Raw genomic sequence first — 9,182 nt, 5'->3', positions numbered from 1 at the left:
CATGAATAGATGGAACACCGCTAACCGCATAGAGAACCGTGTTTTGGGTGACCAGGTGCACGTTTTCAATCACCAGTTGCACATTTTCAATCACCAGTTGCACGGAGGATTAATAGCAATCTGCATCCATCGCGATTTCTTAAAGTGTCTATAAAGCACTCAGGACGGGCCCGACCGAGACAGGGCCTTAGTGGGGTGCTCCCATAGCGGGCAACAATGAGAGGGGTGCCTTTAAATTCATTTTGAACCATATTTGAAATTTTGGGTTACCAGATGCACGTTTTCAATCACCAGTTGCACGGAGGATTAATAGCAATCTGCATCCATCGTGATTTCTTAAAGTGTGTAAAAAGCACCCAAGGACGGCCCTGACAGAGAGAGGGCCGTAGTGGGGCACTCCCCTAGCGGGCTATATCAATAGAATGACGGGTAAAAGTATTTAAAACCCTTTTATAATTTTTGGGTTACCAGATGCACGTTTTCAATCACCAGGTGCACGGAGGAAAATGAGCATTTGCATCCATAGTCATGTTTTAAACCGTCCATAAAGCACTCTTGGCCGGCCCCGGCAGAGAGAGAAAGAGATGGTGAAAAAAAAAAAAAATCATCATCAGACCTTCCATAAATAATTCGGGCCGGCCCCCATTGCTAAAGGTCCGTAGTAGGGTGCGCCATAAGCGGACATGAATAGATGGAACACCGCTAACCGCATAGAGAACCGTGTTTTGGGTGACCAGGTGCACGTTTTCAATCACCAGTTGCACATTTTCAATCACCAGTTGCACGGAGGATTAATAGCAATCTGCATCCATCGCGATTTCTTAAAGTGTCTATAAAGCACTCAGGACGGGCCCGACCGAGACAGGGCCTTAGTGGGGTGCTCCCATAGCGGGCAACAATGAGAGGGGTGCCTTTAAATTCATTTTGAACCATATTTGAAATTTTGGGTTACCAGATGCACGTTTTCAATCACCAGTTGCACGGAGGATTAATAGCAATCTGCATCCATCGTGATTTCTTAAAGTGTGTAAAAAGCACCCAAGGACGGCCCTGACAGAGAGAGGGCCGTAGTGGGGCACTCCCCTAGCGGGCTATATCAATAGAATGACGGGTAAAAGTATTTAAAACCCTTTTATAATTTTTGGGTTACCAGATGCACGTTTTCAATCACCAGGTGCACGGAGGAAAATGAGCATTTGCATCCATAGTCATGTTTTAAACCGTCCATAAAGCACTCTTGGCCGGCCCCGGCAGAGAGAGAAAGAGATGGTGAAAAAAAAAAAAATCATCATCAGACCTTCCATAAATAATTCGGGCCGGCCCCCATTGCTAAAGGTCCGTAGTAGGGTGCGCCATAAGCGGACATGAATAGATGGAACACCGCTAACCGCATAGAGAACCGTGTTTTGGGTGACCAGGTGCACGTTTTCAATCACCAGTTGCACATTTTCAATCACCAGTTGCACGGAGGATTAATAGCAATCTGCATCCATCGCGATTTCTTAAAGTGTCTATAAAGCACTCAGGACGGGCCCGACCGAGACAGGGCCTTAGTGGGGTGCTCCCATAGCGGGCAACAATGAGAGGGGTGCCTTTAAATTCATTTTGAACCATATTTGAAATTTTGGGTTACCAGATGCACGTTTTCAATCACCAGTTGCACGGAGGATTAATAGCAATCTGCATCCATCGTGATTTCTTAAAGTGTGTAAAAAGCACCCAAGGACGGCCCTGACAGAGAGAGGGCCGTAGTGGGGCACTCCCCTAGCGGGCTATATCAATAGAATGACGGGTAAAAGTATTTAAAACCCTTTTATAATTTTTGGGTTACCAGATGCACGTTTTCAATCACCAGGTGCACGGAGGAAAATGAGCATTTGCATCCATAGTCATGTTTTAAACCGTCCATAAAGCACTCTTGGCCGGCCCCGGCAGAGAGAGAAAGAGATGGTGAAAAAAAAAAAAAATCATCATCAGACCTTCCATAAATAATTCGGGCCGGCCCCCATTGCTAAAGGTCCGTAGTAGGGTGCGCCATAAGCGGACATGAATAGATGGAACACCGCTAACCGCATAGAGAACCGTGTTTTGGGTGACCAGGTGCACGTTTTCAATCACCAGTTGCACATTTTCAATCACCAGTTGCACGGAGGATTAATAGCAATCTGCATCCATCGCGATTTCTTAAAGTGTCTATAAAGCACTCAGGACGGGCCCGACCGAGACAGGGCCTTAGTGGGGTGCTCCCATAGCGGGCAACAATGAGAGGGGTGCCTTTAAATTCATTTTGAACCATATTTGAAATTTTGGGTTACCAGATGCACGTTTTCAATCACCAGTTGCACGGAGGATTAATAGCAATCTGCATCCATCGTGATTTCTTAAAGTGTGTAAAAAGCACCCAAGGACGGCCCTGACAGAGAGAGGGCCGTAGTGGGGCACTCCCCTAGCGGGCTATATCAATAGAATGACGGGTAAAAGTATTTAAAACCCTTTTATAATTTTTGGGTTACCAGATGCACGTTTTCAATCACCAGGTGCACGGAGGAAAATGAGCATTTGCATCCATAGTCATGTTTTAAACCGTCCATAAAGCACTCTTGGCCGGCCCCGGCAGAGAGAGAAAGAGATGGTGAAAAAAAAAAAAAATCATCATCAGACCTTCCATAAATAATTCGGGCCGGCCCCCATTGCTAAAGGTCCGTAGTAGGGTGCGCCATAAGCGGACATGAATAGATGGAACACCGCTAACCGCATAGAGAACCGTGTTTTGGGTGACCAGGTGCACGTTTTCAATCACCAGTTGCACATTTTCAATCACCAGTTGCACGGAGGATTAATAGCAATCTGCATCCATCGCGATTTCTTAAAGTGTCTATAAAGCACTCAGGACGGGCCCGACCGAGACAGGGCCTTAGTGGGGTGCTCCCATAGCGGGCAACAATGAGAGGGGTGCCTTTAAATTCATTTTGAACCATATTTGAAATTTTGGGTTACCAGATGCACGTTTTCAATCACCAGTTGCACGGAGGATTAATAGCAATCTGCATCCATCGTGATTTCTTAAAGTGTGTAAAAAGCACCCAAGGACGGCCCTGACAGAGAGAGGGCCGTAGTGGGGCACTCCCCTAGCGGGCTATATCAATAGAATGACGGGTAAAAGTATTTAAAACCCTTTTATAATTTTTGGGTTACCAGATGCACGTTTTCAATCACCAGGTGCACGGAGGAAAATGAGCATTTGCATCCATAGTCATGTTTTAAACCGTCCATAAAGCACTCTTGGCCGGCCCCGGCAGAGAGAGAAAGAGATGGTGAAAAAAAAAAAAAAATCATCATCAGACCTTCCATAAATAATTCGGGCCGGCCCCCATTGCTAAAGGTCCGTAGTAGGGTGCGCCATAAGCGGACATGAATAGATGGAACACCGCTAACCGCATAGAGAACCGTGTTTTGGGTGACCAGGTGCACGTTTTCAATCACCAGTTGCACATTTTCAATCACCAGTTGCACGGAGGATTAATAGCAATCTGCATCCATCGCGATTTCTTAAAGTGTCTATAAAGCACTCAGGACGGGCCCGACCGAGACAGGGCCTTAGTGGGGTGCTCCCATAGCGGGCAACAATGAGAGGGGTGCCTTTAAATTCATTTTGAACCATATTTGAAATTTTGGGTTACCAGATGCACGTTTTCAATCACCAGTTGCACGGAGGATTAATAGCAATCTGCATCCATCGTGATTTCTTAAAGTGTGTAAAAAGCACCCAAGGACGGCCCTGACAGAGAGAGGGCCGTAGTGGGGCACTCCCCTAGCGGGCTATATCAATAGAATGACGGGTAAAAGTATTTAAAACCCTTTTATAATTTTTGGGTTACCAGATGCACGTTTTCAATCACCAGGTGCACGGAGGAAAATGAGCATTTGCATCCATAGTCATGTTTTAAACCGTCCATAAAGCACTCTTGGCCGGCCCCGGCAGAGAGAGAAAGAGATGGTGAAAAAAAAAAAAAATCATCATCAGACCTTCCATAAATAATTCGGGCCGGCCCCCATTGCTAAAGGTCCGTAGTAGGGTGCGCCATAAGCGGACATGAATAGATGGAACACCGCTAACCGCATAGAGAACCGTGTTTTGGGTGACCAGGTGCACGTTTTCAATCACCAGTTGCACATTTTCAATCACCAGTTGCACGGAGGATTAATAGCAATCTGCATCCATCGCGATTTCTTAAAGTGTCTATAAAGCACTCAGGACGGGCCCGACCGAGACAGGGCCTTAGTGGGGTGCTCCCATAGCGGGCAACAATGAGAGGGGTGCCTTTAAATTCATTTTGAACCATATTTGAAATTTTGGGTTACCAGATGCACGTTTTCAATCACCAGTTGCACGGAGGATTAATAGCAATCTGCATCCATCGTGATTTCTTAAAGTGTGTAAAAAGCACCCAAGGACGGCCCTGACAGAGAGAGGGCCGTAGTGGGGCACTCCCCTAGCGGGCTATATCAATAGAATGACGGGTAAAAGTATTTAAAACCCTTTTATAATTTTTGGGTTACCAGATGCACGTTTTCAATCACCAGGTGCACGGAGGAAAATGAGCATTTGCATCCATAGTCATGTTTTAAAACCGTCCATAAAGCACTCTTGGCCGGCCCCGGCAGAGAGAGAAAGAGATGGTGAAAAAAAAAAAAAAATCATCATCAGACCTTCCATAAATAATTCGGGCCGGCCCCCATTGCTAAAGGTCCGTAGTAGGGTGCGCCATAAGCGGACATGAATAGATGGAACACCGCTAACCGCATAGAGAACCGTGTTTTGGGTGACCAGGTGCACGTTTTCAATCACCAGTTGCACATTTTCAATCACCAGTTGCACGGAGGATTAATAGCAATCTGCATCCATCGCGATTTCTTAAAGTGTCTATAAAGCACTCAGGACGGGCCCGACCGAGACAGGGCCTTAGTGGGGTGCTCCCATAGCGGGCAACAATGAGAGGGGTGCCTTTAAATTCATTTTGAACCATATTTGAAATTTTGGGTTACCAGATGCACGTTTTCAATCACCAGTTGCACGGAGGATTAATAGCAATCTGCATCCATCGTGATTTCTTAAAGTGTGTAAAAAGCACCCAAGGACGGCCCTGACAGAGAGAGGGCCGTAGTGGGGCACTCCCCTAGCGGGCTATATCAATAGAATGACGGGTAAAAGTATTTAAAACCCTTTTATAATTTTTGGGTTACCAGATGCACGTTTTCAATCACCAGGTGCACGGAGGAAAATGAGCATTTGCATCCATAGTCATGTTTTAAACCGTCCATAAAGCACTCTTGGCCGGCCCCGGCAGAGAGAGAAAGAGATGGTGAAAAAAAAAAAAAATCATCATCAGACCTTCCATAAATAATTCGGGCCGGCCCCCATTGCTAAAGGTCCGTAGTAGGGTGCGCCATAAGCGGACATGAATAGATGGAACACCGCTAACCGCATAGAGAACCGTGTTTTGGGTGACCAGGTGCACGTTTTCAATCACCAGTTGCACATTTTCAATCACCAGTTGCACGGAGGATTAATAGCAATCTGCATCCATCGCGATTTCTTAAAGTGTCTATAAAGCACTCAGGACGGGCCCGACCGAGACAGGGCCTTAGTGGGGTGCTCCCATAGCGGGCAACAATGAGAGGGGTGCCTTTAAATTCATTTTGAACCATATTTGAAATTTTGGGTTACCAGATGCACGTTTTCAATCACCAGTTGCACGGAGGATTAATAGCAATCTGCATCCATCGTGATTTCTTAAAGTGTGTAAAAAGCACCCAAGGACGGCCCTGACAGAGAGAGGGCCGTAGTGGGGCACTCCCCTAGCGGGCTATATCAATAGAATGACGGGTAAAAGTATTTAAAACCCTTTTATAATTTTTGGGTTACCAGATGCACGTTTTCAATCACCAGGTGCACGGAGGAAAATGAGCATTTGCATCCATAGTCATGTTTTAAACCGTCCATAAAGCACTCTTGGCCGGCCCCGGCAGAGAGAGAAAGAGATGGTGAAAAAAAAAAAAAATCATCATCAGACCTTCCATAAATAATTCGGGCCGGCCCCCATTGCTAAAGGTCCGTAGTAGGGTGCGCCATAAGCGGACATGAATAGATGGAACACCGCTAACCGCATAGAGAACCGTGTTTTGGGTGACCAGGTGCACGTTTTCAATCACCAGTTGCACATTTTCAATCACCAGTTGCACGGAGGATTAATAGCAATCTGCATCCATCGCGATTTCTTAAAGTGTCTATAAAGCACTCAGGACGGGCCCGACCGAGACAGGGCCTTAGTGGGGTGCTCCCATAGCGGGCAACAATGAGAGGGGTGCCTTTAAATTCATTTTGAACCATATTTGAAATTTTGGGTTACCAGATGCACGTTTTCAATCACCAGTTGCACGGAGGATTAATAGCAATCTGCATCCATCGTGATTTCTTAAAGTGTGTAAAAAGCACCCAAGGACGGCCCTGACAGAGAGAGGGCCGTAGTGGGGCACTCCCCTAGCGGGCTATATCAATAGAATGACGGGTAAAAGTATTTAAAACCCTTTTATAATTTTTGGGTTACCAGATGCACGTTTTCAATCACCAGGTGCACGGAGGAAAATGAGCATTTGCATCCATAGTCATGTTTTAAACCGTCCATAAAGCACTCTTGGCCGGCCCCGGCAGAGAGAGAAAGAGATGGTGAAAAAAAAAAAAAATCATCATCAGACCTTCCATAAATAATTCGGGCCGGCCCCCATTGCTAAAGGTCCGTAGTAGGGTGCGCCATAAGCGGACATGAATAGATGGAACACCGCTAACCGCATAGAGAACCGTGTTTTGGGTGACCAGGTGCACGTTTTCAATCACCAGTTGCACATTTTCAATCACCAGTTGCACGGAGGATTAATAGCAATCTGCATCCATCGCGATTTCTTAAAGTGTCTATAAAGCACTCAGGACGGGCCCGACCGAGACAGGGCCTTAGTGGGGTGCTCCCATAGCGGGCAACAATGAGAGGGGTGCCTTTAAATTCATTTTGAACCATATTTGAAATTTTGGGTTACCAGATGCACGTTTTCAATCACCAGTTGCACGGAGGATTAATAGCAATCTGCATCCATCGTGATTTCTTAAAGTGTGTAAAAAGCACCCAAGGACGGCCCTGACAGAGAGAGGGCCGTAGTGGGGCACTCCCCTAGCGGGCTATATCAATAGAATGACGGGTAAAAGTATTTAAAACCCTTTTATAATTTTTGGGTTACCAGATGCACGTTTTCAATCACCAGGTGCACGGAGGAAAATGAGCATTTGCATCCATAGTCATGTTTTAAACCGTCCATAAAGCACTCTTGGCCGGCCCCGGCAGAGAGAGAAAGAGATGGTGAAAAAAAAAAAAAAATCATCATCAGACCTTCCATAAATAATTCGGGCCGGCCCCCATTGCTAAAGGTCCGTAGTAGGGTGCGCCATAAGCGGACATGAATAGATGGAACACCGCTAACCGCATAGAGAACCGTGTTTTGGGTGACCAGGTGCACGTTTTCAATCACCAGTTGCACATTTTCAATCACCAGTTGCACGGAGGATTAATAGCAATCTGCATCCATCGCGATTTCTTAAAGTGTCTATAAAGCACTCAGGACGGGCCCGACCGAGACAGGGCCTTAGTGGGGTGCTCCCATAGCGGGCAACAATGAGAGGGGTGCCTTTAAATTCATTTTGAACCATATTTGAAATTTTGGGTTACCAGATGCACGTTTTCAATCACCAGTTGCACGGAGGATTAATAGCAATCTGCATCCATCGTGATTTCTTAAAGTGTGTAAAAAGCACCCAAGGACGGCCCTGACAGAGAGAGGGCCGTAGTGGGGCACTCCCCTAGCGGGCTATATCAATAGAATGACGGGTAAAAGTATTTAAAACCCTTTTATAATTTTTGGGTTACCAGATGCACGTTTTCAATCACCAGGTGCACGGAGGAAAATGAGCATTTGCATCCATAGTCATGTTTTAAACCGTCCATAAAGCACCCAGGGCCGGCCCCGGCAGAGAGAGAAAAAGAGGGGAAAAGTGTTGAAAAAAAAAAAAAATCATACCTTCCATAAATAATTCGGACCGGCCCCCATTGAAAAGGTCCGTAGTAGGGTGCATCATTATCGGACATGAATCTCGGGAACACCGCTAACCGCATAGAGAACCGTGTTTTGGGTTACCAGATGCACGTTTTCAATCACCAGTTGCACGGAGAGAGAAAAAAAAAATCATACCTTCCATAAATAATTCGGACCGGCCCCCATTGAAAAGGTCCGTAGTAGGGTGCATCATTATCGGACATGAATCTCGGGAACACCGCTAACCGCATAGAGAACCGTGTTTTGGGTGACCAGGTGCACGTTTTCAATCACCAGTTGCACGGAGAAAAAAAAAGTAATCATACCTTCCATAAATAATTCAGGCCGACCCCCATTGAAAAAGGTCCGTAGTAGGGTGCATCATTATCGGACATGTATATCTGTAACACCGGCAAGCGCATTGAGAACCGCATTTTTGGGTTACCAGATGCACGTTTTCAATCACCAGGTGCACGGCTGTGAAAAGTGGGACTCTGTCATTTTTTCGACCAATTTCTGTAATTTTCAAAAAATGATTAAAAATACTTCCCGAAGGGCTAGAGGTCCCAAATTTCGTCTCATACCCTCTCTCGTGATGGGCAACAATTACATAATGTAAAAAAAAATTCGCATCCACAGGAACCTATGCATCCTGTGACATTCACTTTTTTCCCAAAACTTGAAACACGATTTCCTATTAAAATGTTTTATACAAAAACGTTTTTAATTGAATGTAAATGCTCGTCTATTTATGCACTTTCGTGCAAAAAAAACCCCATCAAGATCGGATGTGTACTTTTTGATTTATCACGTTTTTGTTGAATTTGACCCCCGATGGTGGGGCGCACAGAAGCCCTGTGAGGTTCAGGGCTTCATCGATATTTGGCCTGTTTTGGATTACACACTCAGTGGCGGGTCGACCAGACAGGTACCGGCGCGATTTCAGAAACCTGGTTTTTGGCAACAGGACTTCCATGTCCTAGAGAGACGGGGGTGGTGTCAAACTGCTCAGTCCGAATAGAAAATGAGTAACGGACAGTTTT

This window comes from Oncorhynchus mykiss, unplaced genomic scaffold (genome assembly GCF_013265735.2).
Source record: "Oncorhynchus mykiss isolate Arlee unplaced genomic scaffold, USDA_OmykA_1.1 un_scaffold_60, whole genome shotgun sequence".
NCBI lineage: Eukaryota > Metazoa > Chordata > Actinopteri > Salmoniformes > Salmonidae > Oncorhynchus > Oncorhynchus mykiss.
This window is presented reverse-complemented; position numbering follows the sequence as displayed.